Genomic DNA, 11,358 nt, shown 5'->3' with positions numbered 1-11,358 from the left:
GCTTTCACAAAGGCTGTTTGAGGAACAGACCTTGCTTCCACTAGCTTAGTCAGGTCGTCAAGCTTGGAGATAATCTGATCAAGCTTCACGTCCTTAGTTGAGTCAGAGTGCCTTTCCAACCCGTTTCCATGACAATTCTCACAAGATTTAGTCAGGAGAGTGGGCTTGTCATGCAAACGCTTGGAAAGCTCAACTATATCTTCTTTTTTAGAATTAAGCTTAACCAGTTGTTCTCTAGCTTCAGTAGCTAGAGACTTGTGTTCAACCATCAGTTGTCTTAAAAGACAAACAAGATTTCGTTTAGGCAATATGTTAAGGTTTAGATCGGCTACCTCTATTTCAGATCCAGAGTCTGAGTCGGATCCAGCACCTGCCATCAAGCACATGTATGCTTGCGCTCCATCTTCATAGTCATCATCTGATTCACCCTAAAGCGTGACAAACGCTTGTTTCGGGGGCTGCTTATTGGAGCTCGAGCTTGGATTCACCTTGGCATGAGGACACGCCTTGGCTAGATGTCCCTTCGCATTGCAATTGAAGCATGTAAAGTCCCGGACATCGCTGCTTGGCTGCTGGATCGCGCTTGAGGCCACCTTGCCTTTTAAAGAACTTCTTCACGATCTTCGTCATCATGTCAACATCACGATCATCATCTAGATCGTCTCCCTCATCCTCATTTTCCAGCTTCTGGAGAACTCGAGAGAGTTTGAGCGCCATTCCCTTGGTTTCCCTTTCCGAGTGTTTGTCTTCGTTATCCTTGATCTCCTGCACCTTAAACTTCCCTGCAAGAACAGAAATAGGAAGCTCTCGTGTCGCTTTGGATTAAAGAAGGATTTGCTTGAGAGTATGATACTTGGAATTCACCCCATGGATGAATTCCATTGACTACTCCCATGCTTTCTTTTCCATTCCAGCTGACAACATTTTATCATATAAAACTTGACAACAAGAGTGGTGTCGGAGACAAGTTCGTTTTCACCCATCTTAATAGCACAAAACTCTCTATTAAGTTCAAACAAACGGTTGTCTTTCATGTCCTCGCTACCTGAATACATGTTGATTATTGCAGTCCACATGTCTTTAGCTGAGGGTAGAGACATCACCTTATCAATATCCTTCCTGGAAAGCGCATTGAGTATCAGCTGTTTCGCTTTTGCGTTTTTCTCCATGAGCTGGTATTCCTTTGCTTCCCACTTAGAATCGTCTGTCTCTGTGATCTTTTCATCACCTTTCTCGATGATCTTCCAACAGTGATAGTCCGTTTGCTGGATATAGTTCTTGGTCATCGTAAGCCACCATTCTAATTCTCCTTCAACGAGTACGTGGGGCTTTGAGAGGGAAATGCCAAGGTTGAAGTTCTCCATTGTTCTTCTCTTAGTTAATCCTTAAGATCTGCAAGAAGGATTAGTGCAAATAGGCTAACCTGTAACTCTGATACCAATTGTAGGTTCGTGTTTTAAGCAGCTATTGTTCAATGTCTCTATAGTTCATTAAGCTATAGATACACAACTCAAAGTATATAATTGCGCTTTTATACTTAGAGATGCTCTTGACCTATGTAGAACACTTAGTAATCGATTTACTAATGTCCTTGAGTGCGGAAGAGGTCAGACAACAATAAAGCGCGCTTTAAGTGATTAAAGCGCACTATGATTTTTCACACAAGAGTTATCCAACGGTGAGAATCCTAAGTCACTAATTGACTCGGGATAAAACTCACCACTACTTGTATTGATAGAAGAATGTTACAATTAGCTTCAACTCGAAGCTCACTCTCGTAAACTATCTTCTAACAACACTCCAATTCAGCTCTAGAACAAATGGCACTTCACTTCTCGATTACAAATGAGTCAACTTTAAGCTCTCCTAGCTTCTCTCTAACTTCCTCACTTTGTAACACCTTAGAATGAAAGCTACAGTCCACTATTTATACACAAAACTTAAGATACAACCAAACTTAATTTCGTGTAACAAACTTGGACTTAACTAGCTGCCACCTCATCAATCCGTGGGAAATTGATCAAATTGCTAGAGATGATCAACAACTGGATTAATTCGGTTTTGTTCTTCAACTTGTTGATCCACGCCATGTCAGCAATCCATGCACTCTCGCTAACTAACTCCCTCCACGCTGGCAATCCTTGGAATTGCGTCACAAAGACCTTCAAATTCTTCTCGCACCTCTTGTGCAAACAATTTGAATTCTCCCGCTCACCAGCCTTTCCATGCGTTTGGGAAGTATTCTTCTGCGACGGCGTGCAACCTTTGCTACAGTGGAACCTCGTGATCAACATTTACTTAGCTTAATTCAAGCACGTCTTCTACGCCTTCGGAGTTCGATCATTCTCACTTCCTGACTTGAATGGGATTATTTCAACACCTCTTGCGAAACTCGGTTTCTTTGCTTGGTGTAAAGCGCGACTGAGGACAGTCAAAGCACATCTCTTGGTAACTAAAGCGCATCCCAGTAGATATTATAATAAACTGGGAAGCTTAGACACACTAAGAGATTAGATAGATTAGTTTGTTATCATCAAAACAAAGAGAAATACATTGAGCTTTAATATGACTATCAAAGATCAACTAACAGAGCGAGAGATTGGCTGAAGTGAGGATCAGGTTGGCTAGGCTTCAACAGGAGGCCGATGAGAGGGCCGATACTTATGGGAGATACAGAGATCCACAACTTGGGTATGAGCAACAACGGTACAACTACTACCACCCAAGGCATATAGAACACCCCCAACTTGAGCAGCAGTGGTGGAGGCCCCAACCTAATCATGAACCCTCCACACGGATTTTGATGACCGTTCTGATAGAGCGCCTCGCAACCAACACCCGAGTACTCTAAGAGAGCACCTAGAGAATGGTCGAGCAGTCACGGGCTACCACAAGGTATGTGGACGAGAAGATCGAGCAGATGATGCAGGTAGTGGCCACTCTAAAGGAAAATCAGGGCTCCAGTATTAATGCTATCACAATAAGTAGGAACAAGAGTTCGAACGAGGTGCAGAGTGAGGAGGAGGATATCGAGGTTGACAGACCAGCCGACATGCACCCACAACCTGAGGAGGAATCCCATGATTAGGCCACTGCAGAGTCGCGTGACCACACCCACGTATCTGAGGAAGAGCGCGACCGCGCCATCATCGCATGCGCCTGTGCACCCTCCCTGAAAACCGGCACGACAACGCCCCGGATCCGCGTGACCGCGCCTTTACGGGCCTGTTTTCGGAATTCAAAGCACGACCGCGCCCTTCTTGGCGCCCGCGCGCTATACCCTGCATCTTTCGACGCCACTCCTCTACCGTCGGTGAACTTTAATGAGTACGATCAAGGACCACGGTTAGGCGAGATAGGAAGGAGATTTGATCCGAGAATTGACTCTCGACTGCGGCAAGCTACCTACGTACACCTCACACCATTTGGGACACTGGAACCCCAAACACCTGGGCCTTGGTTCACCGAACAACTGCAGAGGCTGCACACAGGGAAGATGAAGAAGAGAAGGAGGTGGTACGACAAGAGCAATAGGAAGAGGCAAGGTGCAAAATCTTGTCAAGTGCAGAAGAAGAGAGGACTCATTCATGAGAAGGCCCACGAGGGGCCAAGTGCGGAATAAGAGAGCAAGAAGTCAAGCCAACGACTTTAAACAAAGGCGCTGACCGAGAGGCGACCTGTCTACGAGGTATTTTTCCTTATCCACTTCTCTTTTACCTTTGTTCTTTATTTCACAATGAGGACATTGCGTAGTTTAAGTGTGGGGGTGGGGAACTATCTCAACTATCCTAGCTAGTTTGAATTTTAAGTCTTTGAAATTTTTAGAGTCGGTTATCACGATTTTCCCCTATTTGATGCTTTGTGGACTTCTATAATAATGCATTGGTTTTGAATCTTGTTACTATTCCCTTGATGTTGATATTGCAACTATATATGATGATATGATTGATCAGATTTAGGGAGCATGGGATTTATGATTAGAATGCATTAAGTCCAATACTAAGATTGCAAGTTTATCATCTCTTCTCTAGTTTTTATCATATTGTTGTTATTATTTTGCTTCCGTCCTTTTTCGTTACTTTATGCGGAGAAAGAAGACGGCTCGAACCATAAAAAGGAAGGGTCCGTTACTTGAATAAATGGTCTTAATTAAATACATGCCCGGACCGTAAAATGGACGAACCCATACAAATTGGCATGGACACTAGTACAAAATAAGCCTTACACAACGGTTAAAAAAGGGTACGGACAACGGTTTTGAACCGTTGTCTATGCAAGCACGGTCTTTGTGAAGACAACGGTTCAAACCTAAGACAACGGTTGTACTAGACAACGTTATAACCATTATGCAAGTAATTTGAACCGTTGTCTAATCTATTTTTAACCGTTGTTAATTTGACCGTTGTCTAAAGTATTTGCCAACGGTTGTCTATGTCCGTTGGATAGAAAACACGTTGTCTATATTCGTTTAACAGTTGTCTAAGTTTGTTTAACCATTGTCTAGGGTCATTTATGCGTTGTAACTGTTAGTTTCAAATTCAGAACAATCTATAATTAACCGTTGTATTTTATGAAATAAATGTTGTCTATGCTAATTACAAAAGTATTGACAACGAGTAATTTAACCGTTGTCTAACACAATCCATATTTCCAATTCAATATTAATTTATAATTATACATATGCCATCAACAAATTATTTAATTAATAGAAACAAAAATTAAATTTAAGCCACATCTGAAACAATAACTAAAATATATTAATTTGACTAATATGAAATGTTGATCCTTAGCACAGGCAACTAATTTTGTGTGTGTGTTTAGAAAAAAAAAACTACATCAATACTAAAACTAGCTAGCTATCTTTTTTTCATAAGCTACTTTGCTAATTGACATCGTTCTGCCTGCAAATGAAAGAAATAAAGCAAGCAAATGGATAAATCCATATGTATATATCAGTAGCAAATTATTATATAAAAGATAATGCTCAACGAAGATCACTCACGTACCAATCAAGATAATGCTCAACAAACTCTACCCATTCCTCTCTCAGTAGATCAAGTTGATTGGATGTATAAGCTTGCGAAGAACCACTAAAATGCTGGAGAGTTTAAATTAAGTGTTGACTTCAGCTAGCTAGCAATTGAAAATGTAACTAATTGGTTTTCAAATACTATAAAGAATCAATGTACCTCAAGAGGGATGCTTATACTTCTCTCTTCAACAATATCTCGCATATATCTCAATACATAATACCCACAATCAGTAGAATTTGGGTTGTTGAGGACACTAATTAAGATGCACAAAAAACATGTATAGAATTATCAATAATGCAATGTACATAAATCAAGTATAAAAACATAAATATAAACCATTTTAATTTAGAAGTTGACCTGTATACCCAACCATTGCGTTTTCTTTTTCAATTTGTTTTCCTTCAACTGTTGATGAAACATACTGAAGGACCTAAGAATTTAAAAAAATATATAGTTAATGAAATTTTCCTAATACATGATAATATCACAAAAAAAGGCCAATACATGTAATAATAACAATAATTCAGATATGCACTTACATGTACAGGAACTCTGCTCTAACCTATATCTTGTTTGAAATATATCTAAATGTATAAAAATAATTTACGAACCTAAAGTATCTCATCTTATTCCCATTTACAAATTGTAAAACGCTCTGACATGTCAGGAGAAAAACATTCCATTTCACCGTCAATACCAATTGCTTCTGGAGTTTGGCCCCCCTCCAGGAAAACCTCCATCGCGCAGCAGTGAGGAGCAAAGGGAACACCAAGGGGGTGCACGAGAGGATGACACGACGGAGGATGCTCAGCCGCCGGCGGTTGAGAAACAAGGAGGACAAGGGAGGAGTGCTTCTTTTAAGGAGAAACTGGTTCAAAACTTGGGCTTTGGGCAAAGTTCGGCGAGTCAAAATGAGGAGATGTTCAAGAGAATCCAAGTGGAGTTCCCAGATGGTGAAGAAGGTACCCCCTCCATAAAGATTGCACCGGAAGTTATCTCGAAACTTTCTGGCGCTTGGAGGAATTCAGTTATCATCAAGCCGCTCGGGAAACAAGTGTCGTTTATGATACTGGAAAAACGACTGCGGGAGTTGTGGCGACCTAAAGGGAATATGGTGATCATTGACCTCATCAATGGCTACTCGGTGGTCAAGTTCGAGTTGGAGGGCGATTGTTGGTTTGCTCTAACTGAAGGTCCTTGGAGTATCCTGGGGAGGTGTCTAATGGTGGGGAGATGGAGGGCAGATTTCAATCCGGTGAAGGAGGGGATCATGGCTATCTGTACGTGGGTACGCCTCTCAAACCTACCTTTGGTGCTTTACAACAAAGGGATTATCCGTGGGGTGGCGGAGTGTAATGGAGAAACTTTGAAGGTGGATACCAACACATTATATGCTACAAGGGGAAAATTCGCAAGGGTTTGCATGGAGCTGCATCTTGCCAAAGTGTTGAGAGGGGGAGTGATTGTGGAAGGTGATTTTTTGAAGTTTTAATATGAAGGTCTACATGAGATCTGTATTGGTTGTGAGAGTTATGGGCATCTTCACTCGGATTGTGGGGAGGTCGTGGGAAGGGTGACTCGGGAAGTTTCCCAGTGGGGATGCCCAGAAGGAAGATGGAGGGGGTCCCGACGGTTGGGGAGCAGAGTCATGAGGCCAAAGGGGTGGCTTCGTCTTCATCGGAAAATTTGAAAGCCTCACCGGAGGAACTTCTGGCGGTGAGGGGACGCAGGGGCCTAGAGCAGTGGATGATGGGGACAAACCCAAAGACCTATGCTCGTCAGAAGAGAGGGATGGCGGCGAGGTCAAACATGAGGGTGGAAGAAGAGAAGGAAGAAGACAAATGGGTCTTCTGCCCCAGTTCAGGAGGCGATTACGACAGGTGGAGGAATTCTTAATGGGGGGCATGACAAGGAGATAAGTCCTTCACCTATTAAGGTAAATCAAGGCTTTGTTGGGAAAGGCGTGTCTCCCAAAAAGGTGTCTGAGAAAGGGAAAGATCTCCTGCAATATCAGCTTGGGGCCCATGACCTAATTCTTTCCACGGTGGAGAAGCGAGCCAAGGAGAAAAATGCAAGACGCAATAAACTAAGGAAGATTTTCAGAGAGAAGAAAAAGCTGGAAGAAAGTAATGGGCCGAATCCAGCCCATAGTAGTCCTGTGAAAGTTGGGCCGTTGAAGAGGGCGAGAGGTTTGGACTATGATGGTGGGCCTACTATTCCTCAGAAAATGACTAAGGGCCCAGCTCTTCAGCATTTGCCTGAACCTGCCATTCTCAATCCTGATTGGAACCCAGGGCGGGTGACATGGGGGGTGGGAATGTGGAGGAGTTGATAGGAATGGTGGAGGGTCCACATTGTAGTTTGACCTTGGGGGTGGAGGTCGGAAATGGGGAGAGGGAGTAGATGATACCGGATGAGAGTCCTGTGAACTATGGCGGTGGTTGTGATCGGGAGATGGAGGAAGAGGACTCTGCGAAAGTTTCGGGATCGAGGTCTGTAGATCCTTCTCAAGAGGTGGTCCAATGAGTTACACCATCTGGAATACGAGGGGGGACGGGTGTAAAAGTTTTCGCAGGTCATGCCAGTACCTCCTAAAACGTTTTTCGGTGGATATACTTGCAATTTCGGAGCCCAAAATCTCAAAGTTTAGGGCGGAGGAAGTATGTCGTAAGTTACAATTTACCAATTGCGAGAGGGTAGAAGCAGTGGGGTTTTCGGGTGGCTTATGGCTTTGTTGGAATGAGGCGGTTACGGAAGTGGAGGTTGTGAGTAAGAAGGAACACTATATCCATGTCCAAATAGGGAGGGAGCTTGAATTACATCATCTTATTATGGTTTATGCTCCATCTACAGTGGAAAGGAGAAGACTGTTCTGGGAGGAGTTAGGTGAGGAAATTAAAAGTATCAATGGCCCACTTTTTGTAGGTGGGGATTTCAATACTATAGTTTCACTGGAAGAGAGGCAAGGTGGTGCTGATGCGCTTTCTCCAGACTCAATCTTGTTCTGAAAGTGGATTAGAAGACTTGAACTGGTGGACCTTGGGTTTATTGGACCGAAGTTTACGTGGAGTAGGGGCAATTCGGCTCAGACTAGGGTGGCGAAAAGGTTGGATAGGGTTCTTACTAACATGGAAGGAAGGCTCAAATGGCCGAAAGCATCGGTTAGACACCTACCCTCCCTATCATCTGATCATCATCCACTATTTCTAAATCTCAAACCGTTGGTGAAGATGGATCACAACAGGAGGCCTTTTCGGTTTAAAGCGGCGTGGCTTGACCATCCGTCTTTTCCCGTGGTGATGGAGGAGTCTTGGGATAATAGTGTGGAGCCTCCCATTGCTCTTAATCATCTGAAAGAAGCTTTGGTTAAGTGGAATATGGAGGTGTTCGGAGATATTCAAGATAGGAAGAATAAACTCCTGGCACGTCTGGCTGGTGTACAGAGAGCTATGGAGCTGGGGATTGAGGATCATCTTATTCAACTGGAAAGCGATATTTTGAAGGAGTTGGAGGAAACCTTAGTACAAGTGGAAACGTTATGGTTTCAGAAGTCGAGGGAGAATTGGATTCAACTCAGTGACCGAACCACGAAGTTTTTCCGTATGAGTACGGTTATAAGGAGAAGGAGGATTGTATTGAAGCTCTTCAAGGGGAAGATGGTACGTGGATTTCCAATGCATCAGAACTTGAGAGAGGTGCAGTACAATTCTTTAAAGATCTTTATGCTCCTGAAGGAGGTGATGTTAGGACTGAGGAATTATCGAGAGGGAGATTTCTGACACTGAATGAAGAGGAGAGTAGCGGGCTTATCCATACGGTTTTGTAAGTCGAGATTTAGAGGGCTGTGAAGCTGATGCAGTCATTCAAATCACCGGGGAGTGATGGGTTCCAACCGATTTTCTACTAATCTTGTTGGAATACAGTGGGTGAGTCTGTGGTGAAGTTTATGAAGGCTTTCATGGAGACAAGGAAATTTCCGAGCAGGGTTAACGATACACTGATTTCCCTTATTCCAAAGGTAGGGGTTCCGGAGAACTTGGGCCAATTCAGGCACATTAGCTTGTGTATGGTCCTTTACAAAGTCGTGACTAAGATACTCATGAAGAGATTGCAGCCTTTGATGCCAAAGCTTGTTGGGATGACCCAAAACAGCTTTATTCAAGGGAGGTCCATCACAGACAATGTTGTATTGATGCAGGAAGTCATTCACTCAATGCAAAAGAAGATTTTCGGGAAGAAATGGATGTTGTTGAAATTGGATCTCGCTAAGGCCTATGATCGGATTTATTGGGAATTCGTTTCGGATACCATGGAGGATGTGGGACTTTCGGATCGATGGAGAACTTGGGTGATGGAGTGTATCTCTACGACATCGATGAATCTACTTTGGAACGGGGAGGTCACGTCCAGATTTAAACCGACTAGAGGCATTAGACAGGATGATCCATTATCACCGTATCTTTTTGTTCTATGTATGGAACGCTTAAGTCATATCATCCTTGAGGAGGTGCGGACGCGTAGGTGGAAACCAATCAAGGTGTGTCGGGAAGCTCCAACGTTGTCTCATATCTTTTTTGCAGATGACTTAATTGTGATGGCAGAGGCTTCCACTATACAGATGAAGGTGGTGATGGATACTCTTAACAGGTTTTGTAAATCAGGGAAGAAACTGAGTGTTGAGAAGTGTAAGATTTTCGTTTTGACTAATGTCTCTCATGGGTTGGCGAGCCAGCTGGAGGAGATTAGTGACATGCATGTTACGAGAAACCTTGGTAACTATCTTGGGATACCAATATACATAGCCGCGTTAAGAAGGAGCTATTCGTTGGACTGATTAATAAGGCTAAGGACCGACTGGTGGGGTGAAAGTCGAAGGCTCTGAGTTTTGTGGGGCGGGTCACACTAGCTAAGTCAGTTTTATCCTCGATCCCTGTTTATTCTATGAACTCAATCTTACTTCTGGTTGGGGTGAAAGAGGAGTTTGACAAGATGGTGCGGGCTTGTGTGTGGGCTGATACTAGTAGGAAGCGAGGGATTCATCTTGTGTCATGGTCGGAGGTATGTAAGCCCAAGCTGTAGGGGATTAGGACTGAGGTCTGTTCACGAGATGAATCTATCGATTCTGGGCAAACTTTGTTGGAAACTTATGAGGGGTGAAGCGGGACTTTGGGGAGAGATTATGGTGGGCAAATATGGGTTACAATTTTCTGGAACTGAGGTTCAGCAGCATACGGCTTGTCGCCCATCTTCGGTTTGGACAGGTTTGAAATTGTGTCTTGAAAAGGTGATCCGGAAGGGAGTTAGGTGGAACCCGGGGAATGGCAGGGGTGTGTCTTTCTGGGAAGATGTCTAGCTAGGGGATCATCCTCTACGCTCAGTGACTATGGCGGTTCTAGGTGAATCGGATTAGGGGGCCCGGGTTCGTGACTACTGGGTTGATACCCTGGGCTGGGATTGGGACCGTTTAAATAGTTTACTGGGAGCGGCTTGCGGCAGTGGGAATTAGCACCAATGAGGAAGTTGATGAATGTATGTGCTGGGGAGTGGATAGTTTGGGGGACTACTCGGTGTCTTTGACATACAAGCTCATCTCAGGAGCTCAAGAAGAGGTTGTGGAGGATGGGTTATCTTTTATCTACCGGCGAATTTGGAAGTTGAAGGTTCCTGAACGAATCCGAAGCTTTGCCTGGCTCGCAATGAAAGGAAAATTAATGACCAACTATGAGAGGCGGAGGAGACATTTTACGGGGATGCGCGATGTTCTCTTTGCAATTACGCGGAGGAGACGTTAATCCACCTCTTCAGGGACTGTGGCGTCACTAGGAAGGTTTGGTGGGATCTTTTACTCCCACACTCTAGGCGGGGTTTTTGGTCAGCGAATCAGGAGGATTGGTTCGTTAAGAATCTGAAGGGGGCTTTCAAAAACTACATCCGGGTGGACGGCGGCATTCTTTTCGTCACCACGTCCTGGTGGATATGGAAGTGGCGCAATAACAAGGTATTTCATGGGAATGCATTGCCGGTGGGCGGCAAAGATTTTATCTCACATCAAGTGCGTGACTTCGTTGCTGCCTGGGTACGAGGAGCGATCAGAAATCCGGAGAAGGTGCAGAGAGTGGTGCTCGTCAAGTGGGATCAGCCATTGGAGGGGTGGGTGAAGGTCAATACTGATGGGTCGGTAGATGGAGGCTCGAGGCGGGCGGAGACTGGTGGGGTTATTCGGACACAGATCGAGTGGTCTTGTGGTTTTGCAAGTAATCTGGGAACCTGTACTGTGCTCGCGGCTGAATTATGGGGGATCTTGAAGGGTTTGGAATTGGCATGG

The 11,358-nt window shown here is 44.2% G+C and overlaps 1 pseudogene; it reads left to right on the top strand.

Moving 5' to 3' along the window:
• Window positions 1–7,555: 7,555 nt before the first annotated feature.
• On the top strand, window positions 7,556–10,386 carry LOC141247983 (uncharacterized; annotated as a pseudogene).
• The last annotated feature ends 972 nt before the right edge of the window (window positions 10,387–11,358 follow it).

This window comes from Phyllobates terribilis, unplaced genomic scaffold (assembly GCF_046119375.1).
Source record: "Phyllobates terribilis strain yellow unplaced genomic scaffold, ASM4611937v1 Scaffold_3500__1_contigs__length_77052, whole genome shotgun sequence".
Lineage (NCBI taxonomy): Eukaryota > Metazoa > Chordata > Amphibia > Anura > Dendrobatidae > Phyllobates > Phyllobates terribilis.
The sequence above is the reverse complement of the archived record's forward strand: the minus strand, read 5'-3'. Positions and strand labels throughout refer to the sequence as shown.